We start from the raw sequence: 15890 nt of genomic DNA on the forward strand, positions 1-15890 counted from the left end.
TGGCATTGCTGGATGTACCATTGACTGGCCATGGAAGCAGTGAGAGCTCCTGCTGAATGGCTGTCCCAACCCAATGCACATGCGTAGCCCCAGAAATACATGGCCTGGGGACTCTATAACGTGCTTACACTTTGTGTGCAAGTACCATGGTGCTTTGAGGAAAAAAAGGCCAGAAGAAAACCAAACAGTTCAATTCACCATTGTTATACCAGCTCAAATAAAAACTTCAGCGTAGAGGAGCCGTGTTCATCTCTCCATTTCGGAAGCTGGAGCTCAGCTTCAAATCTCACCACTCACTTTCCCACATTCCCTATAGAAATTCATCTGATGTGCTTCATACTGTGAGTCTGCTCAGGCTTCATCCATAGGCTGGCATGCTGGACCACTTCGGATTCACTGATTCACCTTTCTTCACTAGCTCACCTTCAGCAGATCTGACGCTCCACAGAAATTTCATCACTTGGGCATGTCTGATGAATCCTTTAAATTGCTTCTTTTTTTTCTACGTAACAAGGTTCTGTCACTGGCATACCAGCTACCTAATTATTAACTTTGACCTTGGGAAAAAAGAAGCAGAGTGCATTTAATAACAACCCCGGTGAGCTGAGGTGGCTTTACAATTACGTTGCATAATGTAGTCATGAGAAGAGGGTTACCAGGGAGATAATGGTAAACATCAGCCTTATTTCTGTCTGAAAAATAATTGCAGTAATCTCCCTTTGTGGCTGGGGTAGAGGAGAAAATTGGATGGGTAAATTTCCAGTTACCACAGATGTTAGTAAAACATGCTGCACTCCACCATCGACCAAATTATTAGCTGCCTCTAAATGCTATGGATATGGATTGTCTGGCTTCCTCTCCATGCACACAAGGAAGCAGGTAAGCATCATTTAAATGAGAAAACAGTGTTGGTTGCAACACCACTGGTATCTTTCCACAGTGTTACTACATCTCCTCTTTACAATGGCCCTATCAAACTTTCATTTCTTGGAGTAGTCACTAATCCTGACACAGTTTTTTGAAATATATAATCTTTACAGCCCTTTATGACCTTGGCCAGGAGGGTTGAAATTATCCTGGTGCGATCCTTTTGTCTTTGCAGCATGCAACCCAGGGGGTAATCCGCTGCTGGCAGCTGCCTGTTGTCCTGCCTCCTTGCTCTCTGCACCAGTGATGGCTCTGAAGCGCCCGGTTCACCTCTGGAGCACCTCCGCAGCTATCAGACGTGCCATCGCCTTGCTCTGGCAGGACATGGAGAAGTCAGGTGCCTGCCAAAGGAGGAGAGCTGGGATGCAGAGAGGCTTGCTGGCAGGGTGTCCAGTACTTTCCCACCCCATCTGGTCACCACCATCCGTTGCTGATTTTTGCTGCTCTGCTGTTACCAACAGAAGCTCTGTACGGACTCGGTGCCACTGGAAGCACAGCCAGGGCCATTTGCAGTTTGGAAATGCGCCCAGAAGAAGAACAGACAATTTACTCTGGAGTGCACCCTTCCCTGGAGCTCTCCTTTCTAGTTTCTTAGCCCTTTGGGGGATCTTTAGACGCTGATGTCACCTACCGAAATTATCGCCACAGAGCTGCAGCTTCTCTTCCTGGTCAGCAGGAACAACAGCAAAGCCTGAAGAAGCCTGGAGAGGCTTGCCTGCATTTTCTGCTCCAGTCAGAGCCTCCACCTGAGACCAGGTGTCTCTCTCATCCTGCCTGTGCTACAGCTTGCCCTCCAGATATTTCAGGCAGTGAGTTCTGCAGCCTTTATTTATATTTAGAGAAGGCATTTAATTCCACAGCCACAGGGGATGACTGTTTTCAGATTAAAGTGTGGTTTGAATTCCCCTTTGACTCAGTTCTAGAGTCACCTAAGCACAGTGACACCCAGGTATGGTAACTCTCACCACATACATATCAGGTGGCCTCAACCGACTTGGTCACTCAGACAACTCAGCATCTCCTGTTTATATTTAAGTGAAGGCAGTATTAGAAAGTTGCCTCTGTTTTCCAGCGTGAATTTGCTGTCGGCTCTGCTGCTGCCTTGTAGTGTCTTTGAAGAAGCAGGAGCTGACACAGGAGGTCCTGGTGGATCAAGGCTGCTGACTCCAGCAGGTAGCACTGGGAGCACTGGTGGTTATGCGGTATGGAGCGAGAGAACTGGAGGCCCAGTGGACAAACCCATGGTGGGTATATGCTTTCCAGTGCTTGCAGCTCTTGCGTCTCCGATCTTCAAGGCAAATTGTGAGTTCAAGTGCCACTGCCAGGACACAGAGACCTCTTTCTGGCAAAGCAGCCAGGCCATCCATTTCCAATTGCTTCTGTCTCCAGTCAGACATCTTCTCGGCCACAGCTTTCCACCAGCTACAGGTAACCTCGGTGTTATCAAGCTCTGCTGGCTGTGAAAGCCAAGCCCTCCTAGGCTCAGCCAGCATCCAGCACTGCGGTACTGCTGCACTCCCCCCCTCTGTTCCTCAGCAGATCTCTCTTGATGTCAAGCCACACTTGTTGGCACAAACACATCCTTTAGAGCTGCTTTCTACTACCCAATTAGAAGGCTGTCAGCAGCAAGGCCATCACTCCTCCTGCAGCTTCTGACAAGCCTGGACACCGCTATACTGCTGCAGAAGATTAAAGGAGTCGTTCCTTTGTATTACTCAGCAGCTGTGTGCTAGCCAGAAACTAATTCCCCTTCCCAATGAATGTGTGTGGAACAACTAATAGGCTCTGTGAGCCCGTCTTCATTCCTTATTAAAAGGAACACACTCACTAAAGAACAGACTTGTCTAATATACATTTCTCCCCTGTTTCCCCTTTCGCCAAGCCTCGAGAGAGTTGCAGTTCCTGAGAATTAGAGACTTCGGGGGGTGGAGGTGCTTTCTAGTAGTTACGACAGGCATGAGTGTCAGGGATCCTAGATTCTTTTTAGTGATTCATTTAGAAGTGATGGTGATTGTGTTTGCTCTCCAGCACTTGCTTTCTGCGCTGCATATCCTCTGAAACTGTGGAACGGATGGGTGTGCATTGCTTTTACCTCTAGATTGCTGGCTCAGATCTGCTCCAGGCTGGTAGCAACAGAACCTCATTGTGCTCTGAAGGCTTTTTGGCAGCCGGTGTGAAATGAGTTGAATGACAATACCGTACATTAACTTTACCACCAAGCATAAAGATTACTGGGTAGTACAAAAGAAATGTTGCTTTAATCTCCCGCGGCAGTACAGAGGTGCTCGGATTTGTCAGGCACTGGCAGAAGGAGTGATGGTCTGGGGGGGAACCAGATCTCAACAGCATCCCAGGGTGCATCTGAGACTGCACTTGGCCCATTAACTTCCAAATTCTGGCTGCATTGCACGGTAAACCTGACTGATGGAATATGTAGAGCTGAAACACAACTAAAATAATTGATTACCTATAAATTCCATCTAACTCCCGAGACTGGAACAAGCATGCACAGAGTACTTAAAGCTTGTAAATTCATTTAGCGTCAGATAAAGTGTACCTGCTTCCACTGGTGTAAATCTGCAGTAATTCCACTGAAGTATAGAAAATGTAAGGTCAGTGGAGTTGACGAGCATTAAACTAGCATCATTGAGAATAATTTTTTAGCTGTAAAGAATGAAAGATAAATGTCCTCTGAATTCCTGACCCCACTACGAAAATGAAATACAAGATGTGGAAACCCTTTGAAACTGATAGAAATTTCTCTGTCTTAGATCTCTCTCTGTTAATCAAAACAAGGCACTGTAATCAGCTCCGATTCTATGTCTATCTGTAAGGAACAAAGCGAACTTAGAAAATTAAATCATTTAACACATTATTTCCTTCCTCATTTCAGCGCCGATTGAGCTTATTGCACAATTTCTCCCCCTCTGCCGCCCCTGCAGCTGAGTTATTCTGCAGCCTGCAAGGGCTGTGAGGGCTGTTGCAGGGCAGGAAGATCCCCAACGTTCCTGTTTACTGGAGGGATCGCTGCTTTGGGAGATCGCTGCTTTGGGAGATCCCCCTTTAGGCTCAGATTTCTTCACTGCCTTCCTGATGTCTGATTTCCTATTTCCTTTACTACCTGCTGAGTAGGAAGCTTGGGACAGACCTAAGTGGGGAATATTTGTCCATGCTGTTACAGCGTATCAGCAAAATACTGATATTGTAGCCATAGCTTAAATCTTAAGCATCTTCTGGAGTTTCTTGCAGCCTTGCTGAGGTGAAACAGGCAAAAGTGTGATTTTTCTAGGATGAGTTACTCTGTGCTAGGAGCTTTTGCCAGCATTGCCGTGCTGATGGGGCATCATTTCTCCTTCTGCCTCTGAGCCAGCCCAAGTTTGTAACATAGGCTTACAGTCTGTGACCAATATTCTAAAGATATTTTGGTTATTTTGCAAATTAGGAAATATAATTACATCACCAGTGGCCTGGGCAGAGGAAAAGTATTTCCAAGGTGGGATAAATCCCTTAATATTGCAATGACGGTTATGAACAATATGATAGTTTGCCATCTCAGCATAATTTTCTGCATTTTCTCCCCACCACCCTGTGGGTGTTGTAGATTAATGGCCATTTCTGTCATTATTTAGCCATGGAAAAGACACAATTTTAATTTGGAAGGTGAGGTGGGCTTTGCTTGCTTAGGAGAGTGTCCACTGAGATCCTATGGGTAGACTCTGCACTATTGCTTTTCTGGGCCTCATTTAAAGTTTTTATCAGACTTTGTTAACTAATTGATTTTTTTTTTTTTTTTTTTCTTCCTATTCTTTTCAGCCTTTCTAACCCTTCTGTGGTTTTGAGAATTCACCAGAACACTGAGCATGAATTTCTGGCCAGAGAAAAATTACTCAGGAAAAGTTGGATGGTCAGACTCAATGATCTTAAAGGTCTTTTCCAACCTAAATGATTGTATGATTCTAAAAGTGCCCACTGTAGTTTCCTAATTATTACTGTTTCAAATGGATTTCCTGCTAACTGCACCTACAGGAAATAAATGCAAATCCGCTACGCATCGGTTTCTTAACTAAAGTACTTTGCATTCCATGGCTAATAATAAGTGACGATTTTCAATTGACAACTTACTTCCTCCCCAGCGTCGTTTAGGGAAAGTGTCAAGGAGAAAACTGTCAGGGAGAGAAATAATAATAAAAAATGGCTGCTGGCCTGGCCGGACTTCCTGCAAAGGCTGCCTTTGCACAGATGGCTTCCTGCGATAGCTCTTCCCGGGCACCACGGCTTGCTGGGTACCGGCCGACATACATCAGCAGTGAAGGTTTGATGGCTGTAAAACATCTGCAGGCTAGGGCTTAGGCTGCGGTTGGGTCATTCGGGCTTCTTGGACCTGTATCAGAAGATGGATGAAATATTTGCCCCTGTGTTTCTCCGAATTCTTGCAGCAAAGAAGGGTTAAATATTTAAATCTCACAGTTTTCTGTATTTATAGAGAACGGACACAAAGCAGTAAACTGAGGTATGGATTGACTAAGTACTTTGTTCCAGGGGCCATAGGAGCAGAGGTGGGCCATGAACGAAGCGATTTAGTGTGATGTGGGGGCCAATAGCTTATATTTCTTATTTCCACTATGCTTTCCTGGTAAACCTCTGCCTCTTACCTTCACTACTGTAGGTGAAGGCAAGTAGGATATATCGCTGTTGTCACAAGTCTTTGTATCTTTATAACCTCGCACCAAGTTTCTTCCCTCCTTGTGTTTCTGTTGCTTTCCAAGCCAAATGAAATGCAGTGTGGGACTGCTGCTTGTTTGCTGCTGTAACTCAAGCATCAGGATCAGACAATTCCTTTCTTAACCCTCACTTTGCAACAACAGGAGCTACTCCTGGGACTGCCTGGAAGCAGGAGAGATGTTCCTCTATCGCCAAATACGAAGGTGACTAAAATTGTCGTGAGGGCAAGTCTGGACCCCACAGCAATGCAAAATGCAACGGAGACTGTAAAACCATCTTTCTGTGCCACGCAGTCCATGCTGGGCTTCTCAGAAGGTCTGGATATCTGGGTTTCCTTTCAGTGCTTCTGCCATTTCTTCCATGCACTCTTCCCAGGACTCCAGCTTCGCCAACTGCTCCCCAGCATGTGAAAATCGGGTTTCTAAATTCCACAAGCAATACCTGGGCTTTCATAGAGACCTAGCTCACACTTAAAACCTTAGTAGGAGCTGCTGTCCTCCTGCCTCTTGGGTAAGGAATAAAACGTCTTCATCCATGTACACACACTGTACAGCCCCAGCCCTACTGCAATACTTCTGCTATGGCTTAGAGGGAAATCCTAGTTTGGAAAGACTTCCCAAACCATTCTGCCAAGTGGTCTCCTGCTCAACAGCTCTGCAGGATTCAGTTCTTCTATATGAAGATTGATTTTACAGTCTATGAGTTTAAAGTCAGTTTAACTGTGTTCTCCATTACACCTTTGGTAACTTAAATATAGAATTTATCTTGATATTCTTTCTGCAAGTGCATCTGTTTCATTAATGTCAGGACAAATGTGGTCTTGTGCAATGAAAATATTTAAAAGTTTGAAAATCAGTCTAAGACCAGGAAATCAAGCTAGATTTTCATGGGGAAAAAAGCCCTCAGTCCTGCTGGGTACAGCTCCAGCAAGGTACATTTCATTCTTTATGAAGGCCTGATTTTTCTTTCTTCTAAAGCTTTTATTTTGATTGAGTTTGAATGATTGTATGATTGGCTGACAGATGGAGAGACAGACAGGCAGCTGGAGGGGTGCTATTAGGGACAGTCTCTTCCGAGCTGCCTTGGCCAACATTTACCTGAAGCCTATCACCTCTTGCCTATACTTGCTCACACCAAAACCAGCTTACCAAAAACTTGGGGGAGCTTGAATTTTGGCGGAAATCACTAAGATTGTATGCATACATTTATAATAAATCTTAACACTCTCTTTTTCACCTCCTTTCTCTGAAATTTTAGTTTTCTAGCAAGCTGCCCATTTTCCTTTAATTACACAGCAAAACCCCTACCTTCAATACCCACACCAGACCACGGTGGATTGTTTTATCACCACGATATTTATTGCTAACTGACCTGTGGAACCTATTCAGCATATACCCTCAGTTTTGTTTTATTTTTTCCTTTTTGACCACAATTCATTTCCCCTTGTGCATGTGTTTCTCTTGCTCCCTGTATCTCATCCCATCCCATTAGCTCTCTGTGCTGAATAGCCTGTTCCAGGACATCAAACTTTAATTTAAACAGAAGATGATCAATAAGCTTAGCAAATTGCCTATGGCAACATCAGCAGTTTGAATCAAAGGGTTTTATAGGTAATTTAAAGGGCATCCTCATTCACCCTCACAACGTGGTATATACCTATTGCTTGCTTTTCCAATTACAGCTCAGCTGGCTGAGCAAGAGGAATAAGAGCTCTTCCTCCACACACAAACTGTGAAATGGTAGGCAGCATCTATTCTAGCTGGTTTTGGTATTATGTTTTGAAACCACAAAAGGCAGGGCATCTCAGGGGGGTAAAAATCTAACTCACAAGTCTTGTTAAAAAAAAACCACCACCACCACAAATCAGAGCACAGAATTAATATCAGCACTAAAGAAACAGAGATGTAACATGCACTCCTCAGTCCAACCCTCTTCTGCTGATGCTTGGGTTGGAACCATCCTATTTTCATATATGGGAGGAGAGGTTATGTTTTAATCTTTTTCTACAATCTTGCCAGTTTGATTTTAGATATCCTAGCCACATTCACAGCATTTATGTTGGAGAGTTTACTTAAGAAAAACTACATCTGTAATCACAGTTTTGAAGATGCTTTGTTTGTATAATTTTCTGTGTCCACTAATCTGGATGATGGTAATTTAATTTAAAATATTGAACTTTCCTCGAGGACACAAAGAACTGGTTTGAATACATTTGTGAAGATCATGAGCCAGTGAGTTGGACTGATGGCTCAATAAAGCCAGTGGCTGCCCAACACATGGGTGATGGTTCCCAGCTTCCCTCCATCATTTATTTTCTGCACCAGAGCAGGTGAATATTGAACACCTACCACACTGACTTGAGCTACCAGCTTTCTTCGCTGGAAGAAGAAACCTGTTACTGAGTATGGGAGGCGGAAAAGAAATGCCATGAAAATGGGTGTCAGTCAGAGAACGACGCAGGAGGTGGCTGCCAGGCCAGCCCAGAGGAGAAAGCAAAAAGCCTCTTGAGATGTTCTGCTGCAGGATTCATGAAATTTTGTCTTATGGAGGGAGTTCTTCAGGCAGTGGGTAGCAGCAGCAAATGTTTCTGGCCTGTGTTTCAGCCTCATAAACATTGTGTTCTGTTATTTCGGTGCACAGGGGGCCAATAAGGCCCTTGTAAGAGGGGATATACAGTTCTAAAGGCACTTAGCTCCTAGCTGGCTCTAGGTCGGAAATTACACAATGGATGTTGAAATGTTGGCTTGTTGAAAAGTTGTCATTCGAGTAATGGATGCTTTATTTCCTGTTTTTGCTGAAAGCTAAAGCGAAACATAATTAGCAAGCGAGAAAGCAACTTTGGCAGCCAAACAAAAAAAGCACATTTTGGGTGCCTGAGCCAATTAAAATTGTTTATGTAGCCCATGAACAATATTTTTCTCCAAATCCTAATAACTGAGAGAATTCATCATAACATAGCCAGGCTTGCTGCTCACAGACCTAGCCCTGTGCTGTGCTGTGTGCCATCAGCTCCCAAGGATGAACTGAGGGCACGCTGCAATGTCTGAGATGCTTGTAGGGATAAAAGAGAAAAGGCTTGTGACTGGAAGGGGAAGGCTCAATTCCCATTTCTTTTGGTTCCGGGTCAATCCTGAGCATATGGGAACATTAATTTGCCTTCACGATTGAACTATATAGTCATTTTAGATTACAAATCTCTTTTTTTCAGCCTGTCTTACATTGCAGAAGCTGAGATCCTCTCCTTTGTGTTCTCTAAACTCAGAGTTTAAGAAACCCACATTGTCTTCTATTCAATACCTGAATCCCTACCCTTCTTGATTCTCATATGGATGATCAAAGATTGAGTTTCTGATGATGTAAGGTCTGGTTTCTTTTCTTCTATATGCAAAAACAATCCTTTAGGAAAAAGCAGTAGGTGGAAAAATATTACTGCTATTTAGGATGATGTTCATCTGCTCCTCTCATAACAAATTATTGTGCTTTCCATTTGTCTCTGAATTCTCAGCTTTCATTCCTGGATGTGTAGCCATTTTATGTGCAATATTTTAATGTGGTTTTATGAACTGGCCTGTTTTAATGTTCTGCTTGTTTCTGAAGCAAAGTTAAACCTGGTTGTGGAAATTATCACCACCCTTTGGTAAAAGTTACACGTCCTGAAATAAACAAAAGTGAATGGATCGATACAGAGGAGAAACAATTTTTCTACCATGTAGCCCATTGCCAAACAATAAACTTTAAATGCATATACACACACAATGAATGCTGTCTGTGGCTAGACTTGCCCAAATTTGTATTTTTCTGTAAATGTGTTTTGCTTGCTGTCTATTTCTGGCTGTGTTCTCTACGTGTGTGTTTATGTTACCGAGCATAGACTGTTTTGTTTCAAGACTTTCAGAAAGAAAAATGAATTGGGTGTGACTTGCCCTGGGAACATTCTCAAAACAAAACACTGGGTGGGTGTTCAGGCTGTTTTGACTTGCCCTTGGTAAAGAATCTAGAGCATAAATGGGGTGAACTGGACTCACAGATTGTAGATGCTGGAAGCAGAAATCCTGGGCTCAGGCTCCAATCCCCACTGAACTGAAGTGCTAAAAAGGTGTCTTTTTACTTACCGTGCCAGTGAAATATTGCAAGAAGCTTGTGTAGGAGCAGTTCTCGCACTTAAATGGAGGTCTTGGCATTTATTTAGCCCTAGCAGCTAAATATTAGTATTTAGAGTATTAAATATTAGAGTATTGGTAATCATAGAACAGTTTGGACTGGAAGGGACCTAGAAGGTCATCTAGTCCAGCCCCCCTGCAATAAGCAGGGATACCTTCAACTAGATCAGGTTGCTCAGAGCCCCATCCAACCTGGCCTTGAATGTTTCCAGGGATGGGGCATCTACAGCCTCTCTGCGCAACCTGCTCCAGTGTCTCACCACCCTCACTGTATAAAATACTTAAATACACAAACCTGGGTAATGGAAGGAATTAACCACAGTCTTCCAGGATGGGCTGGTGTGAGCACTGAATGACCAGAAACAATATAGGCAAGGCTGTCATGGTGGAAGTAACTGTAGAGGACAACGGGCACAAATGGAGCTGCGGTGATACTTTTGCAGATACACTGGTGCAGGATGATGAAGGTGAAATAGGTGACAGGGATGCTTACCACAGTGTGTGATGTGTTGGAACGGTCACCAAGAGGCTCTAGGAAAACACGGAGCTTAATGTCATCATTATAACTAGCCTGTGGTTCCTATCGTTGTTATGATCTCTGCTGTTGGGTGAAGGTCTCAGCTCAGTGTGTGCTCAGAACTCTTCTTCACACCTCAGGTAGCAAAACGGGGACCAGCTGGGTCCTCTGGAATAAGCACAGCTGAAGTACCAGCTGACAAAAGCAGCAACATGGACTACGCTTAACCTGCTGTGAATCTGCTTCCCAAAGAAGTCTCCTTGGCATGTTCCTCCAGTTCTCTTACTTGACTCAGAAGCATGTTCCTCAGTCCTGAGAATAGTAAGTCTTTACTTCATTGCTGCTCTGCATAGAAAATAAAAGCAACAAAAAGTATTGATACTTCTGTTAGCTGTAGTCTTATATAGCAAGAAAGGTTTTGATCCAGAAAATAAGCAGTATTATTTAGTAACAGAGCAGTGAGTATAAAGTCAGTAATGAAACATGATGTACATGTTCTTACCTGATCAAACAAGATCTTTTTTTCTATGGAATGTATTAGCCCTGAGTGGGTCTAGCACAGGGGTCCTCAAACTTTTTAAACAGGGGGGCAGCGCGCGGATGAAGTGGCAGGCAGTCATCTGCGGCTGCTTGGTTTCCCCCCCAACCCCCAGCGGGGTGTGTGTGTGTGTGTGTATGTGTTCTGTAAATACTGGAGGCTGGATTGAGGACCCTGGGGGGCTGTATCTGGCCTGCGGGCCGTAGTTTGAGGACCCCTGGTCTAGCAGTTTTCTTTGATAAATGCATCTCACTGAGATAGTCTATGATGGGATAGAGAAAGGAGCAGCCTGGTAAGACCACAATAGCCTACAAACCACTTTGAACGAAACAATTGCTTGTCTAAAAGCTAACGATTTGGTCAAATCATTGCTATTGTGAGGTTGTGGGTTTCATATTACTGTCATTGTGGCATTAATACACTGAGAAGTTCAGATAGTTTATCAGCATCCATTAAGGAATGGAAGGAAATTAGGACAAAAGCCTGTTGTTTATTCAAGGTTGTGTTTTATTTATCCTCTGGCTTTTAAAAGCCTCTTATTTTATGTGCCTTCTGGGCACACAGGCTTCAATTTAAAAACATCACCACTAAAACAAACAACCAAACTGACAAAAGTCATCTCAGGGAGAGCGACTGAGATGTAAAAGCAACTCAGTACTCACAATACCCCTTGAGGTAAAAGCCTTCTGCTGAGGTTTGATGGACGATGACCCCTAGATCAGACCAAACAGGGGAATCGTGACTCCCTGGCAAAGAGGATGCTCTTGCTTTGGCTCTTCAGACTTCATAGCTGTGAACTCTCAGCAGTCTAGTCTCCTGAGAGGGAGGTTAAGAGGTTGTGTGGGGGTTGCGGGACTGGGGGATGTGATCACATCCCGTTGCACGCTGCCACCAAGCTCGTACTGGGGCTCAATTAAGCAGTGAGCACTTCCATGTATAATAGATGGGGGAAAAACAGGCAGGAAAAGTAGAGATAGAAGGATATATATTTCTATTTCTGTGGACAGACGATAAGCATAAAAATTTGTGAGCTTTCTCTCTGATGCTGATTTTCCAGCCTCTTCTCTGACAGCTCCAGGCTCACATATTTTCCATTTTGTTACCTCTAGTTAAACTCACCAAACAGCAAAACGTGGGGACATTCCAAAGTGGTCCATTGACAGATTTTTTTGTTTTCTGTTTTGTTACTTCCTTTTCTGATCCATCAGGGATTGTCAGAAGGTCTGTGCTGAGGATAGTCTCAGTCGAGTAAACCCAACTATTAAAATTCTCCTCCTGGAGACTATCTTGCATTTGTTTTCAGAAATTTCACAGCTTCTCCTTCACCACCATCTTATATCCCCAGATGCACCTTGACCAGGGTGGGACTGAGAAGTCCCCACCTGTGTTCCAGCAAGATGGGAAACCCTTTCTGACCTGCCTTCCCTTGACCACATCCGAGGCTCCCTGGGCATCTCTCCAGAACCAGCTGGTGTCTGGGGAGCAGTTCAGCCCAGAGGAGAGAAGACTGAGGGGCTCTGATCAATGCCTACAGACACCTTAAGGGCGAGTGCCAGCAGGACGGGGCCAGGCTCTTTTCAGCGGTGCCCAGCGACAGGCCAAGGGGCAACGGGCACCAACGGCAACACAGCAACTTCCATCTGCATGTGAGGAGGAACTTCTCTGCCTCGGGGGTGGCAGAGCCCTGGGCCAGGCTGCCCAGAGAGGCCGAGGGGTCTCCTTCTCTGGAGACGTTGGAACCCGCCTGGACACGGCTCTGTGCAGCCTGCTCTAGGGGAGCTGCTTCAGCAGGGGGGTGGGCTGGGTGACCCCCAGGGATCCCTTCCAGCCCCCCCCGCTATGATTCTGCAATTCTGTGATCAGCTTACCTGTGATGGACAGCAGCAGTCCTGTGTGCCATGCTGAGAATCCGGGGACTCCTGTGGGCAGCCTTTTGCTGGTCCAAGAGCCTAAAGCAGGATTGCAGCCCTGGGAAACTACTCTAGCAGGGCAACGAATGATTTGAAGCTCACTCACTGATGATAATCATGGTAGAGAAAAATTATAAAAGCATCTAAGAATCTCTTCTTTGGAAATCTCAAATGTCACTTTCAGAAGATGCTGAGGCCCTCAGTGAGTTTGAAATTGTTACTCGCTGTCATTTTTTTCCAAACAGATACTTTTAGGAGGCTAGCATTGCATTTTGTTGCGGGGGGTTCTCTTCATTGCTGTCTACTTCAATTAAAATCCTGATATTTTCTCACACAACCGGTCCTGAGGACTGACAGGTTTTTTACCCTTCTGTAAAAGTCTATCTATTCCAGACAGTTGTGAGGTTGAGGCTTCAGTGTCGTGTTACAAAGACCTCCCTGTGTGACCGACCTCTGTGTCACTCCAAGATTGTAATGAGCGATGAGCGACTGTCCCTCTTCGTCGGTGTCAGGATGGGAACACATCCTATAACAGCTGTCACACCGAACACTGACAGATGCAGCAGTTTTCCTGGATTCCTGGTATCTCTGATTCTCACTGCTGGACTAGTAAATACTGTTAAAATAAAAAAAAATCTGCTCTGAAGACACTGTGAGGAACTTGGACAGATCAACACTAGACCTCATATCCCCACATCCTACAAATCCCAGAACACACAACTAGCAAAAGCAGAGCAAAATTCGGTAGAATTTAGCTTAAAAGACCAGGTGAATTTCCCAGTCAGAGTTTGTATTATTAGCCAAATTAAGTGGGGTTTTTTCCTGCTAAAAGCAGGCTGGCTCTCGCTGTGTAATCCAAATGTAAGTACTCTGTACAGTTCTCATAGTGTGTACATAGGAGTGGGTGAGTGTATTTACATAAGGCTGAATGTGTAGGTCCTGGTCAGTCTCACAGTCAATTGATACTGATGTACCTCATGATGGGGAGTAGACGAAATTAAGCTATTTTACCACTTGGACAGTGTTAACCGGACGTTATGTCAACTAGTTTTATAAAAAAGAACCAACTTTACACCCACCACTGCTCCTGTGCCATATTCACACACGATGAGGTATGCCTATCTTTTAGAAAGTACTTCCAAGGTAGGTAACCTGAAAGGGAATAAAGGGTAGGAACTGCATCACCCAAGGATCTTCATCATCTTGCTACACTAGGGCAGTTCTTCCCCTTAACTAAAATTGCCCGATGAGGGCAGCTTTCCCAGTGCAAACTGGTGGAGCATTCAGGGCAGGGATGGCACCAGTTTGCAAAATAAGCCTTTGGATGGAAGGACCCTGCGCTGGGTTCTTGCATACATCCATTTTTTTATGTTCTGTTGAGGAAATACAGCAATGTTTAGAGAAGCCAAGCAGGGAGGCAAAGAGGAACCAGGGCTCTTTTAAAATACTTTGGCCACAAACAAAAGTCCTAAAATGTTTTTTTCTGCACTGTGACCCCTCGGCGCGGAGGGACCAGCAGCCAATTGCGTTATAGCGCTGCCGATTACTTATGATTCCCTTCCTGTGAGGACAGGCCCTGATGTGTTGTTTTTTGATAACACTGGCTCCTTTAGAGCAATAAAGCTGGTACAGTTTCCTGCCTAATCGGAGAGCAATTACTGTACCTCAAAAGGGAAAACATTCAGAAGAACCCAGTTTTAGCTCAGAAGTGATAACAGGAACACTTTCTTGCTAAACTGTGATTAGACTTGAGCTCATTCGAGCATCTCCCATGGCAACACGTGACAAAAAGCAAAGAGAAAATCATAGAATCATAGAATCACTGAGGTTGGAAAAGACCTTTAAGACCATCAAGTCCAACTGTTAACCCAGAACTGCCAAGTCCACCACTAAACCATGCTGCTAAGCACCACATTTACGTGTTTTTAAACACTTCCAGGGATGGTGATTCCCCCACTGCCCTTAAAGGAGGAGAGGAGAGGCTGAGGGTTGTTTTTATCTACCATGTTCCTGTATGATCAGGTTGCCCTGCTGCTTGCATAGTTTAGGAACTGGGATTTCATTAGTGCCCATCAGTTGTAAGAGAACATAGAATTTTTTCCCCCTAGGTCCCTAATCTGAATTTGTTCCAGTTTAGGATTGAACAGCATTTGCTATTACTGATTTCTGATCTGTGATAACTGAGCTAGTGGCCTTGTTCAGCTGTTCACTGATGGCAGATGACCACATCCAGAAGCAGAAGGCTGTACTTCAGTGGTTTGCAGCAGTGGTGTTGCCTTTGCTTACCTGGTAAACCCATTTCTATTTTCAAATTAATTTGCCAAACCTCTATGGGAAGAAAAATCAAAGATTAAAGGATTGAAAAGTTATTCCAGCAGAGTGGTGTAGCCAAAGACAGTATTATCCTATAGTTTTGAAAGAGGACTGGCAAACAGAGTACTGGCGGGGGTGGGGTGGGGGGGGCAGGAATAGCCTCTGCTTGGACTCCTGGCATATTTCTGGTGATTTGGTGCTTTCTTTAGGACTCACACACTCAGGCATTTCCACCTAAGGCTGAGGCGTGTGCTTTTGACCTCCTCGCTGGAGAAGTCTCTGGCTACAAAGGGTGTGTGTCTGTGGTGAGAGAAGTGCTATCTTACTGAAGTCCAGCAGGGAAAGGAAATGACTCAATCATCAAAAGGCCCTCCTTCCTCAGGGAACTGTCCTTAATCAGTATTATCCCGTTACAATAATACTATTTCAGAAGGACTGTGAACCAGAGCACTTGCGTAGCCATGTAAACTGCTTCCTGTATTTTCCAAACAAAACAGCATTCAGCAATTAATAGAATTTAGCTATTAGCTCTGCTATGATAAAACAACAGCGGCTGTTGATCCTGCAACCCATCTTTGTGCAATCCTTCTCCCAGGAAGTGTCCTTTTCATTTGGATCTATGTTACCTTCTGCTCCAGGAAAGAATAAACAAGTATAAATAAGATTGCTTGCACTTTGTTTGGCTTAAAGAGTCATAGCTATGAAAATTGTCCTCTTTACCCTTGCAAGAGCTATTGCAAAGCTTCCTCCTGGGATACCCTGATTAGTCATTGCTTTAGTATTAAGCTGGGATACTTTGTGCT

The 15890-nt window shown here is 44.3% G+C and overlaps 1 long non-coding RNA gene across 1 annotated transcript in view; it reads right to left on the bottom strand.

Annotated features, from left to right (window-relative positions):
* Window positions 1-1734: 1734 nt before the first annotated feature.
* Window positions 1735-15890, bottom strand: part of LOC121094554 — a 37526-nt gene continuing 23370 nt past the window's right edge. Inside the window, exons 3-6 of the long non-coding RNA XR_005829882.1 lie at window positions 12733-13390; window positions 10303-10671; window positions 10105-10204; window positions 1735-5308 (exon numbers count right to left, since the gene is read on the bottom strand). This is a non-coding gene — a long non-coding RNA (uncharacterized LOC121094554). The remainder of the gene's footprint in view (window positions 5309-10104; window positions 10205-10302; window positions 10672-12732; window positions 13391-15890) is intronic.

This window comes from Falco naumanni, chromosome 10, assembly GCF_017639655.2.
Source record: "Falco naumanni isolate bFalNau1 chromosome 10, bFalNau1.pat, whole genome shotgun sequence".
Taxonomy (NCBI): Eukaryota; Metazoa; Chordata; class Aves; order Falconiformes; family Falconidae; genus Falco; species Falco naumanni.